The following is a 13,914-nucleotide window of genomic DNA, read 5'->3' as shown; positions in this document are numbered from 1 at the left end:
TTATTTAGCCGACAGGTGAAGTGATTTATTAAATTTTGAAGGTGTGTGGGTGGTCTCATCTTTGACTTGGCCCGGTGATGGACAGGTAAAGTGGAGACAAACTGCTTGAGAGAATGTGGATCTTATTTTCACACCAGTCTTCCTAAAGAACTGTTCACTAGCAGTGTGGACCTCTAGATGGACCCATCATGCCTCTCACATGGCTCAGGTGGTTAGTGGGTTTTTTTCTCCCATTTCTCCAATGCAAAGCTTATAGGACTTTCCCCCCCCCCCCACAAACCAGATTCATAGCACACCATACAGTTTGACGGGTTTAGGAAATAATAACAGAATCCAGCTGATACAACAATTTGTTTTTCATTCTTTATCGACTCAAAATTTATACATTTTGAACGTTTTGTATTCTATGAAAGGTTGCTGAGCATTTAAATCGTCTCTTTTCTGAAAATGGTCACTGCATGTAAGCGTTGTAGAATTTGACCAAACAAATCAAGACTTCAAGCACAGCCCCAGCTTTGATTCTATGGTCATGATATATTTCTGAATTTTCCTGAGATTTTTGAAGATGGGCTGAGATAAATTATTATCCAGAATATTTTCATTTCTTGTGCAGTTACGCTGTTAACAAAAATCCATTTTATTTTATTTTTATTAAAATTATCAACAGTAACACCGTTCGTACATACAATGTGTTCTTTGTTCAATAAATTTTTTCATGTAAAATAGCTATAGATCTTGGTTCTTGGCGTTCAGACACAGAGGGAAGAAAAAGTAGCCAATTTCCCAAAAATGTCCCTTCAATGGAAAAGATCTTTTAAGGTGAAGCTGCTGATGCACTACACCAATCTGACTTTGTGATAAAAGCAACTTGATTTTTTTCTCAAAATACATTTTACAAAGGGCCACAAATGCCTGTCACATAAACCCAAAACTCTCAAGCATGTTGGCGGAAGCATCATACTGAAGGGATGCCTTTTTGTGGTGGGGTCTTGGTGACTAGTTCCAGGGGAAAGGATAACCAAACTCCAGACTGCTAACGTGAACTATTCTGCTCATAGCAGGACACTGTCATAAACCTGTTGAAGACATTGACATAATGTCGTTTTGATTGTTACCCACACTTCTTTAATTGTTTTATTATTTCATAATTTTGTAGTGAAATAATATTTTTGTAATTTCTTAATACATTTCAGCCAATCAGAATTTATGCTGTGTTGAGTGTAATGAATAAGGACTGCATAAGACTAAACATTTGATCCAGTTATTGTAGCAGAAATGGGGAGAAGGAATTAAGTGATTCAGTGAGTGATCCAGGAATCGGCCATTACACAAAACTATTCGTTTCTTTAGAGCCAGTAAGTTCTCTACTAACTTTAGCATTCAGTTGTTGCTCCTATTTAGTTTTGAACCACAGTGATTCCACTTTCAGGCACCAAAGATGAATACTAAATAGAACTTATCCAAATTGTGTAACTGGAGTGGAGGCGAATTGTCAGAGGATTTTATTTTAAAAAAAATTTCAACTGAACAACTTGTGACTAAAGTACTTCCTGGATCCTGACTAGCAGAGTCTAGATATTTCTTGTCACCCAGAAATACTTGTCATGTTATCTCTGTCCTGCAGTGTCACATAATAAATAATAATAAAGCAATTTTTTTTATTTGTACCTCCTGGATGCTTCCTGACCTGCAGTTTGTTGGACATTGCAGGTCTTAATCTTGCTAACTTTAAACTGCAGATAGATAGATAGAAACTTCCCTTTGAGTTTTTCCCTCAGGGAAATTACAGATATTATTATATTCATGTTGTTCTGCATTTCCTCTCTCAGTGTGACCTTCGGTCCACAGGTCCATCATTAACAGAATGAATCAACTTCACATACAAACTTGATATGAGCCCATATCATGTTTGTGTGGTGCACTGCATGAATGTCTCAGATAAGCTCCACTATGTTGCTATGGTGACTCATTTTCCTCCCAGAGGCTGAATCCATTTGAATGATGCTTGGAGCTGCCTGAGGATCAGAGTATTTCATTCTATTGATCCTCTGCAGACAGCTGTATGGGTGTGTGTGCGTGGGTGCGTGTGCGGGTGAGTGTGTGTGTGAGAGGGGATTTCAGTGGTTTTATCGGGCTAGTGGTTGTGATGTATCTCATGGATGACAGTGGTTATAAGACTGAACTGCTTGTTACTCGTAATCTGTAAGTATGATAGAACCCATTGCAGCCTAAGTGAAAGTATATTTTAGTCCTCTACTCCTAAAATGCACCTCGTAAGCTCCATCCTTCCGCTGATAACAGGTTATGGAAGAATATTTATTTTGTTAAGGAGAAATTTGCACAGTTAACTGGACTGTGTATGAACCCAAAATAAGTTTCAGATTTTTCCTTCAAACACATGTAAAGGTGCCCATGGAGTTTTAAAAGATTTCCTTACATTCCCTGTGGAGGCCAGATCACTGGAGGAAGTTAGAGGTGTTCTTTTTTATACAACATGGGCAGTTGTCCTGGACGTTGTTAGAAATGCCACCAATTAATAAAAGAAAAGACAATTTTATCTCTTTTGACCAATCAGCTAATTTTTCTTCCTTTCAAATTTCCTAAGGCTTATAAGTCAGGCAAATGTTAGCAGCCATTATCATACACCCATATCCTCGGTGGGATGGCAGCAATCAACGGGTGATGAGCGGGGTACACCCTGGACAGGACGCCAGTCCATCTCAGGGCAACACAGATAGATCAAACAACCATGCACACACACACTCACACCTAAGGAAAATTTAGAGAAACCAATTAATCTAACAGTCATGTTTTTCTGAGAGAACCAACTGCAATCAAAATCAAGTGCAAATCTGTGAAATTCAAAGATTCAAAGGTTTCAAAGAAAATAAGAGCATTATGATTGTAATAAATATCAAATGGACTTTGAGCTTCAAAGTCTGAATGGCCTCTAAACACACTTTACTGTAAAAATCACATCCTTGGGCGTGATTTTTAGCGCAACCCACATTTGGAGGCCTTGAGTCCTCGACGTGGCCGTCGCAGGTTCGATTCCCAGACCAGACGATATTTGCCACATGTCTTCCCCCCTCTCCGTACCCCCTTCTTGTCAGCCTACTTTCATATAAGGGACACTAGAGCCTGCAAAAAACCCCTGGAGGGGACAAAAAAATCACATGCTTTCTCTCCACAACACTCATAGTGGCATACAGTATTTTTGACAGCTTTTGTCTGCAAATCAACTGCTGTTTTATTTACTATTTTTGTTTAACTGTTTTTTCTGATATATAATTTTTTTCTTGCTAATAAAATTAGTTCATTTTATAGTTCATATTGTTAAAACATTTATTAATTATAACAATAAGTCACACCCTACAAAAAAAATAATCTTGAGGATACAGTGAAGTAGCTTACTACGCTTGCTGAGAATTGTCAGAGGATTTTATTTCAAAAAGTTTCAGCTGAACAACTTGTGACTAAAGTATTTACTGGAACCTGAGTGTAGGTTGGGTCTAATTTTTTTAAAAGCACCTAACCAAGTAAAAGCACCTAACCAATAACTCAGGTATTAATATTGACAGTAGATATAAATGTTAATCAAAGAAGAAGAATGATTCTAACAAAATATGTCTGTCTTTCATCATTTGTTTGGTGATTTGTTATCAGTTTTACTTTCCAGATAATCATTTTTATTCATTAAACATCTGAAAAAAGTTGTTTTAAGCAAAGCTAGCTTTTCTATCAGTAAATTATTATTCATTGAATCTGCCCAGCAGACTGCAAATACTGACTATTTCAGTTTATTAACAATATGTTGCAAAGAATGTGGAATAAAAACAAAACATACACAGTTTTTAAAATCATTCAAACTGTGACAGAACTCCATCCTGATTAAAATCATTTGGATTTTTAAGTAGAATTCATCAGTTTGTAAACAAAACACATTTTGAGTAATTAATAATTTTATTTGAATTGTTATGTGGCTTAAAAGCTCTCTCCAACATCCTATCTTGAGATATTTCACACTGTAAAAAAGGAACCTCAGGGGTTATCACATTAACAAAAGAATATCATGTACTGTTAACTAAATAATTGCATGTTTGAGCCAAAAACATGATACAATCATGTTGCATAAACAAGATATTCCACAACTTCAACGTTTATAAAATTGAATCATGTTGAGCGAACATGATTCATTATAGTCAGACCGATCCTATGCTGAAGACCACGAGTGAGATCACGCGATATCACGCAAGTTCACGCAAGATTACGGGAAATCACGGGATATCACGCGAGAATACGCGAGACAATCGGTTTTTTCTCGCAAATGGAATAAAATGTATTCAAGGTGAGATAACGTGATTCAATTACGTCAGCTAGATCTTGGTGATATATTCATGTCTTTATTTAAACCTCTAACAGCTTCAGTTAGATGTTTAAATGAGATGTTAAACTCCATTTTAGTCATGGCATAATGAAGGGATACTAACAATTTTAAATATCTTTCAAATAGACTGCAAGCCACTGATCACTTTTGTTGTCACTTCCTTTGAATGTAGCTATGTTTTCAAGTGTGTGAACCTATACTGCTGGAGTTTTGAGATTGTTCTCATTGTTTTTGATCTGCATATTTAGGAAGACACTGCTGAGGTCAGACGAGAGTGCATCCTCAAATGTCTGTGTGTACCTAAATGAAGATCCAGAGAAGCTGGTGAGGGAGTACATGGTATGTTAAATTCTCTTTGTGTTTACAATAGAACTCCTAAGAGTTGTTAAAATACTTTCACCAACTAAGGTCCATGAGTGACTCAATCAATGTCAGTCTTAATTTATTTATTTAATTACATGTGAATTGTCTCTCCCCCAATACCCTTCCCTAACTCCCTTAGGACGTTGATGAATGCGCAGAAATGGCCAAAGCCGAGGCTGTCCTCGGAATCGTCATTTGAGCAGAGGGTGCAGAGGCTGCCGATGCACATCTGGATGTTGGGATTGTCCTGGAGGAGGTGGAAGTTATGAACAGCTTGGGCAGTGTATCTTCTGCAATAGTGATGCTGCTGGGACTAATCTATGCACTAAACTTGAGCTACCCTCAAGTTTAGTGCGTTCAGCACTCAACTTGCTCAGTAACTCAAGCATACCTTTGAAGTAATACAGAAAATAATAATGAAATTGGATGGAAAGAACTTATCAAAGAAAGCACAAGTTCTCAATATGAAACTCGCTGCTAAGTTGAGCAAAGTTTCACATGGAAAATGAGTGTTTAAAGTCTGCAGTAGAAAATATTTATATTGTTACAGTTCTCTAAGTTGAGCAACTATACTGACATGTTTTATGTTGTAAAGAATTGGCTGGGAAATGAAACTGTAACCTTTTTGTAGTTGTTTTTTATTTCAATGTCCAACTCAGCTGTGTTTTGTGCTGTGTAAAAAAAACGATGTATAACAATTCTGAAAATACAATTGTGTTGTACCTTTTCTAATTGTTGAGTGTTCTTCCTACACTTTCACCTAGTGCTATCTTAAAATGCTTGATTAACGCTTGAAAATATGTCTTTGAATTAACGTCATGAAATAATGGAAAGGATTTCCACACGATTAACTAGCTGTCTTTTAGCATGAAGCATATTTGTTGAGCTAACTTACTTTTAGTGAGTTGGACCTACTGAATCAGGTAGTGTGAAGGCACTACTGTAAAATAAGGTGGTTTCAACTAGATTTATATTCATCTTAATGAAGTTACATCAATGATTTGGTCCTAAACATTGCAGATTAGTTGGGCGGGCTGTATTGCATTACACTGGGTCACACTATAGTAACTGAGTTAAAGGAACCTTTAAAACATACGTTGAGCCAACACATTTCATTTGAATTTGAATAACCTTAATGAATGGAGTTGAGCCAACTCATTTGATTTACAATCATCCATTGCATTACCATAATTCTGGTTAAGCCAACTATTTGGTTTAAATTAGAACAACCTTAATGAATTATGTTTTGCTAACTCATTTAATTTATATAAGAATAACCACAATATAATACGTTGAGCCAACATGTTTGATTTAGAATCACCCATTGAATCACCATTGTGACAAGTTGAGCCAACACATTTGCTTTACATTGGAATAATCTTAATAAATTAGGTTGACCTAACACATTTGCTTTAAATAGGAGTAACACAAGTACATGGTGCTGAAATAAAGCAAAGTAATCAGGTGGAAATCCTTTCCATAATTTTTTTATGTTCATCCAATGACTTATTTTTTTCAGTGTAAGTTGAGCAACTATACTGACATGTTTTATGTTGTAAAGAATTGGCTGGGAAATGAAACTGTAACCTTTTTGTAGTTGTTTTTTTATTTCAATGTCCAACTCAGCTGTGTTTTGTGCTGTGTAAAAAAACGATGTATAACAATTCTGAAAATACAATTGTGTTGTACCTTTTCTAATTGTTGAGTGTTCTTCCTACACTTTCACCTAGTGCTATCTTAAAATGCTTGATTAACGCTTGAAAATATGTCTTTGAATTAACGTCATAAAATAATGGAAAGGATTTCCACACGATTAACTAGCTGTCTTTTAGCATGAAGCATATTTGTTGAGCTAACTTGCTTTTAGTGAGTTGGACCTACTGAATCAGGTAGTGTGAAGGTACCACTGTAAAATAAGGTGGTTTCAACTAGATTTACATTCATCTTAATGAAGTTACATCAATGATTTGGTCCTAAACATTGCAGATTAGTTGGGCGGGCTGTATTGCACTACACTGGGTCATGCTATAGTAACTGAGTTAAAGGAACCTTTAAAACATATGTTGAGCCAACACATTTCATTTGAATTTGAATAACCTTAATGAATGGAGTTGAGCCAACTCATTTGATTTACAATCATCCATTGCCTTACCATAATTCTGGTTAAGCCAACATATTTGGTTTAAATTAGAACAACCTTAATGAATTATGTTTTGCTAACTCATTTAATTTATATAAGAATAACCACAATATATTACGTTGAGCCAACATGTTTGATTTAGAATCACCCATTGAATCACCATTGTAACAAGTGGAGCCCAACACATTTGCTTTACATTGGAATAATCTTAATAAATTAGGTTGACCTAACACATTTGCTTTAAATAGGAGTAACACAAGTACATGGTGCTGAAATAAAGCAAAGTAATCAGGTGGAAATCCTTTCCATAATTTTTTTATGTTCATCCAATGACTTATTTTTTTCAGTGTTGATAAGGTGAACCTGTGAGTAGGAGACCAGGTCTATTGGCCGAGCTTAAAAACAATCAATAATTATTGGTTATTTGCTGTGATGTATTTGTGAACAAACTCAATTTAAACACAAAGATTACACCACATTGTAGCCATGGTAACACAACAATCAAACTAACAAGGTGATTCTTTAAACTTTTCAAAGTAAACTCCCTAATTAAATCCTAAATGTATTTTTTTTCTAAGCTGAATCCAGTAAATAAAATTTTATAACATTGTCATTCTCTATAAATGATGTCACAGGGGCCCCCTGGATGTCTGGAGGCCCCGGAATGGCCCCTACCAGCAACAGTCTTATAATTCTATGGCGCAGAGGTGCTAACATCAAACTATCATATGGCATTAACCCCTTTGAGCTTTTTGATCTATAAATCAGTCTGCAGCCAAGTTCTAGAGGTTAAATAGATATTATAGGGCTTAATTAGTAAAATGGCAGCAATTTTTTTTTTTCATAACTTCATGACCAGGGACCTGCTCTCTTCTGGTCTGTTTAACATCTATAGTCTCAGATCAACTCAGCCCTCCGGGACTGTTAGCAGACACAGCAACATCATTCCTGTTGGGGAAAATATACTACATTTGCTTTACATTGTCCCCGCATGATGCAAATGATACAGTATGATCCAATTGGATTCTTGATTAATATGGGTGGCTGTTGTGTTGTTGTACAGTGTTTTTGTCAATGTGCCCCTTTTTAAAATTTGAGCCCCTGCCCCTCCAAAGGCCACTGCACAGCCTTGCTGAAGGTAAACACCCACTGTCAGTCAGGAAGAGGATGAGACGTCCTCCAACTCAGAGGCTTCATGAAGAACCACAGTGATGGTACAGTGACAGACAGTTCACCAACATCTGACAACACATTGAAATATATTATGAATGTGTGGCGCCAACATGCGACAATTCTGACATTACAAGTTTTTGCAACACCTTGGCAAAAATGAGAGCATATTCGGCACTGTATTACAGTTATAGTAGTTAAAAAAATCATCGTTGGCTCACCCTGCAATGTCTGGGCCACCTGCTGTGATCCCGCACATTTGCAGCATTCCTCCCACTGCACATTTTCTTCAAATTTCGGAAAAATCACAGTCTATAAAAAAATTGCTCCGCTCGTTCTTCTCATTTTGTCCCGGAAAAACAACAACTCGCGTTAGGCGAATAGTAACGAAGCACAGCACATGGCACCCCCCTCTCCGCCAGAAGGCGGCACTCTGCTGCATTTTCCGGGTCTGTGGAAACGCTTTCACTCTGAAGTAGAGCGGAACCCACCCCGGCCTGAGGAGAAGGGCTGCTGAAGTAGACCACAGGTTTCCTCCCTCTTTTTGAGCAAACACATACTTCCTACCATGCAGTTTTCACAGAAATGCAACAGAAACATGTTTCAGAACAGTGATATTAAAAGTTTGGACTAGAAACCTGCTTGACAGGAGAAAAAATTAATAAGTTTACAATCTCAATAAAAAAGTTGTGGATGAACAAAATAAAATTATGTTTTTATGAAAATCAGTTTTCTATGACACAGTGTTGTATTATATTGGGTAATTATATATCTTATGTTATATTAGTTATAAGATATCTTTTGCAAAACATTTTGTTAGTTAATGATGTAATCAGTTTTAATCACAGATTAACTTAATCAGTTTAATAAAAACTTTCAAAATCTTCACATACCTCAAACAGAAGGAGTATCTTATAGCATTAAATTTACAAAAATGACAAAAATTTCTGCTTTAGTTTTCTATCACCCACCTGAGCCTTTTTAAGTGAGTGATGGTGTATTTCAGCAGTAGAGATTGAATTAACCACCTACAGTAAAACCGGCAGGTCTTTTTCAAAAGCCTTCATTTAACACCTATCCCTTCATATTCTTGATCCTGTGCTTACATTTTGGTGCAAACAATCTGGGTTACAACTAAGTGTTATTATAGATGTCAGAGTGGAACACAAACAAATAATTGTATTTTCTCATGACTCTGAGTTTAATCTAACAGGCTTCACCTCCCTTAAGAAAATGTTTCATTTTGGTAGATCTTTATTAAACAAGACTGGGACTGCTTCTAGAAGGTTTCTTTCTTCAGAATGAAGCAACAGTACAGAAGAGAAGAGCAACATTATTTCTACCCCATCATAAATTAAATATTTTTTGACACTGTTATAACTTTTGTGTTTGTAGCCGTAGACAATGATTCTCACCTTAAAAGAAGAAAATAGGAGGCTGATATTTTTGTCTAATTCAGAGAAAGATAGACAAATGTCGTCCTCGCCACTAGCATGTTGGATAAAAATGGTGTCCCACATATCTTACAAAGCTAGAGCAGTATGAATGAATACAAATGTTTAGAACAAGTGCCATTCTAGGATTCTTTTACAGTGCAGAAGCTAGACTGATACCAAGTCATAGCCACATAGCTGTATATTACTTTACAACACAATAGTAAAAAATTCAAATTGCCCATAAATAACATTGAAATAATCCATGAATGCGTAAGCTTTTTTCTGGGTACCCCTGCTTCCTACTACAATCCAAAAACATAACTGATGGTATATGCGCGTGTAGGTGAGTGTGTGTGTGTGTGTGGGTGGGGGTGTGTGTGTGTGGGGGTGTAAACCACTTTTGGGTCTGTTTGGCGAAAATGTCTGGCTGAACCACATATACCTGTATGGGTGTGTGTGGGGGGGGTGGGGCAGGGGGGGGGTGTGTGTGTGTGTGTGTGTGTGTGTGTGTGTGTGGGTGGGTGTGTGTGTGTGTGTGTGTGTGTGTGTGTGTGTGTGTGTGTCGGTGGTGGGTGTGTGGGTGTGTGTGTGCATGTCTGTTTGTCCTGTGTGTCTCTGTGTTGCCCAGTGATGGACTGCCAACCTGTCCAGGTGTCCCCTGTCTCATGTGCAATGATCGCAGGAGACAGATACCAACCCACCAGCTTAAACAAAGGACATTTTAGATAACTAAATCTATCCACCACTTTGGACAAAGGCAAAACTGGGCATGCACAATGAAATCACACAAACTTCAGTATATCCAGAAAAGCTCTGGCTTGGAGTTGAACTCAGGATCTCCTCGGAGTAGTACAAAAACTTTGCCAAAAGTAGTAAACAAACCACCCAGGTTAGGCAAACCTAAAACCTTAAACCTAGATATAGGTTCATGGACCCCAGCAAACTTTGAATCTTTGCAACATTTTTTTAAATTTTCTTTTAGATTAATTTATGCTCAGCTATTAACAGCAAAGTCAACCAACTCTTGAGGAATTTGCCGAACATGCAAGTTGGCTTCTCGTAGGTGGTTACAGACAGTCTGAGGTGTGATGCGTCTTTTGTACAGACCAATAGTCTCATCAGCAGTGTGTGTTGCTGGTCCACATGTGGCAATCTTGTGCTAGAGTAATCACGCGAGGCCAATAAGGATGAGGTCGATTTGCAGTTATGTCAATCTGTTGGAGACTAACTCTTCAACAGCCTGTCCATTATTGCACACCTCAATGTCCAATAATGGACATCCAAAAACATAACTGATGTTTACATGTTATGTTGTTTACATGTTATGTTGTTGATTGTTTAATGTTGGATGAAGAAATATGTTTAATTTTGTGGGGTTGAGCGTAGTTTAACCCCCTCCCATGAATGTCCAATAATGGACATTGAGCTGTGCAGCGACTGCTCTTGTGGACATCCCTGCATTCAACATGCTAATGGCACACTCCCACATAACTTGCAACATCTGAGGCATTGTGACTTGTGAAATGTGACATTTTGGGTAGCCTTTTATTGTCCCCAGTCCAAGGATTGTCCTGCTGTTGCTCATTTTGTCTGATTCCCCCACTGGACATGTCTCACCCATGCACTGAGTAAAAAAAAAGAAAAAAACTCGCTGAGTAATGTTCACTGACTCAAGTTGGAGTAAAAATTATACATAAATCAAGAGAAATATTACTTTTGTACAATAAAATGTCAGCAGTTGTTAACTCCACATGGCAACAATATTTTTTTCAGTATAGTTTGCTCAAGCAACAGATCCACCTGTGACTGAAGTCGGCGGTTCATTGGGATGAACCGCCGACTAATGTGTTTTAATCTGGCTTTCATCTGAAAAGAAAACAATTGAATGACATTGATAGAAGAGAGATTTCCATTACTTTCAGTAATTTCATTAACTTAGTTAAATTCATTATCTAGCTTAATTAACTTATGTTGATCTCTTTTACCAGCACCTTACCTTAGTTAGTAATACTATTGTCATCTTCAAACCTGTGATACTGTGATAACTTGAACGTATGAATGAACGTATGAATGAATGAACGAATGAATGAATGAATGAATGAATGAATGAATGAATGAATGAATGAAGCTTCCATAGCTTTGCTTGTCCCTGCATTGCATCAAAAGCGAGCAGCTAAAACATTGTATTGGTGCTTCCCTCTGCTGTATGTTGCAAAATGTGCACTCACAGGTCTCCTCTCAGAGCTAAATATATGCTGACCTATTAGTGTCAGCTTCTGATATGCTGACACTAGCAGACATCAACATATCAGACCATATATAGGATTCAATTTTAAAATATCACGGAACCAACTAATTGGAGAGAAAACCGTCAACACTTTAGACTTAGGCCTGAAGGGTCTGTTATTACTAAAACTTACATGCAAAGTTATACTAAAACAAAAACTAATCAAAATTATGTCTATAGGTAAATTCAAGAATATTGAGAAACTTGGAAAATGTTTAAATTTTTGAATGTATTTTCTTAAAATCTGTTAGTTTGAAGTATTAAGGTTACCATACATTTAAACAATAGGGGAAGTCCAGTCGATGCTGTCATTTTCTAAGTTACATATAGGCACATTTACAACACCTGGCCAAACAATTGTAATAACCATGGCTGTCTATATGATGGGGCAAGAAGGGGCAATGCCCCCTCAAACAAATGTCTTGCCTCCTCAAATAAAACCTCTAACAAATAACCAGAGGTTCCGCTGAACACCCCTCAAACTCTTCTACCGCTACTAGCTAGGTAATTTGCTAGAAGCTTTTTTTTAATTGTTTAATTGCAAAATAAACATCAAACCTAAAAACCTAAAACTATGACAGACTAAGTGTTCTGTTCTTTGTGTAGTAAATGTTTGCATGTTTAGTGTTGAATCCTGATACTTGAATGTTATCTTTGCTCTGTCAAGTAGTGGGTTTGTTGTCACTTCGTTGTTTTGGCAACAGATATGTGTGTAGCATAAAGCAGACACAAAGCCAGAAAAACTAAGAATGCAATGCAATTGTTTTTGTCTGTTTTTCTAGATTATTTATTCTTTTTATTTTTCTGTATAGCTGCTATAGTTTCTGAAAGTTCAGTAAATGACCAAAACTGGACTAAATGCCTGGTTCATTTATAGAACGTTGGAATATTCACAACAGTCATATTAAAATGTATTTTATAAACTGTCTCTTACAGCGGCCATTATGGAATATAAATTAATTGTCCAATATCAGAAATACGTTTAAGTCCTCCCTTGTATCCTGCCAGTACATTAAGAAGCCAAACTAATTAGATTTAGAGGTAGAATACATATTTTACTAAGGTATCAGCAATTTTCTCAGCTTTAATTTAAGCCATATCCTATAGAAATTCTAATAGAACTAAAGGTGCAACAAAAATTTCTGTGACAGATTTATGCACAAAGGATGGAAAAATGTGAAAAACCCAGATTTAAATGACTGTGCACCACTTCAGCCAAGGCTTGGTAGCTAACCAAAGCGTACATTCGGTAATCTTTAAGATCTTTCAACCCTGCCTGCTGCTGCACTTAAACACGGCTAAAGTCCTCTGCTATGCAAGATGCTAAGAGAAAGTAGAAAAGTAGGAGTGGTGGGGAAAACTTTTGAGATGTTCAGTTACTAACCAAAAACAAACTTCTGCTTTTGGCATAGAGTTTGAAAAAAATATTAAGATGTTTTTTTTTTTTTAAACACAACTTCCAATTTGAGATACTGTTTTTAGGTTAAAATTGGTTTGAGATACATAACTACACAATGACCATCCAAGTAGATACATGTTATGTTGATTGTTTAATGTTGGATGAAGAAATATGTTTAATTTTGTGGGGTTGAGCATAGTTTAACCCCCTCCCATGAAGAAAACACAAATCAGCTGCACACCATAAAACCCTCCACAATGTAAAATGTAATAAGTTCGCTTTACTTAAAAAAAGTTAGGAAACCGATTGCCTCAAAATCTCCAAATAAAGTAGCTAATTCATTTTAAGGTGTTATAGCTATAAATAACTATGTTTAGACCACTCAGATAATGGCAGTAAACCTGAGTGCCGTCAACTCAAAATCATTAGTTGGGTTAACCGTAAAATGTTTATTCAGACAACTCATGTAATGGCAGTAAACTTGAGTATAGGTAACTCAAAATCATTAGTAAGGTTGACTATAAAATGTCAATTATGACTACTTCAATGTGTGAGTTATGTCAGTTAAGCAGTACTTACACGTTAAAGCTGTAAGCATAACATCACATTACTTGCAAAATATCAGGAAACCGATTGCCTTGATATGTTCAAGTAAGAAGAACCAAAAGTGTTAAGTTATTGAAATGAAGAGCCAACAGACAACAGTTTGAATGGAAAAAAATGTTTAATAAT

General features: G+C 36.6%; 1 long non-coding RNA gene across 1 annotated transcript; it reads left to right on the top strand.

The window, feature by feature from the left end:
* Window positions 1–4,028: 4,028 nt before the first annotated feature.
* Window positions 4,029–6,448, top strand: LOC129351562 (uncharacterized). Its single transcript, XR_008604749.1, has 3 exons — window positions 4,029–4,348; window positions 4,636–4,726; window positions 4,890–6,448. It is a non-coding gene; the product is annotated as an uncharacterized LOC129351562 (long non-coding RNA).
* Window positions 6,449–13,914: the final 7,466 nt, after the last annotated feature.

The sequence above is a fragment of the Poeciliopsis prolifica genome, unplaced genomic scaffold (assembly GCF_027474105.1).
Source record: "Poeciliopsis prolifica strain line A6 unplaced genomic scaffold, Auburn_PproV2 SCAFFOLD068, whole genome shotgun sequence".
NCBI classification, from domain to species: Eukaryota; Metazoa; Chordata; class Actinopteri; order Cyprinodontiformes; family Poeciliidae; genus Poeciliopsis; species Poeciliopsis prolifica.
Note: the sequence above shows the minus strand (reverse complement) of the source record. Positions and strands in the feature narration are given on the sequence as shown.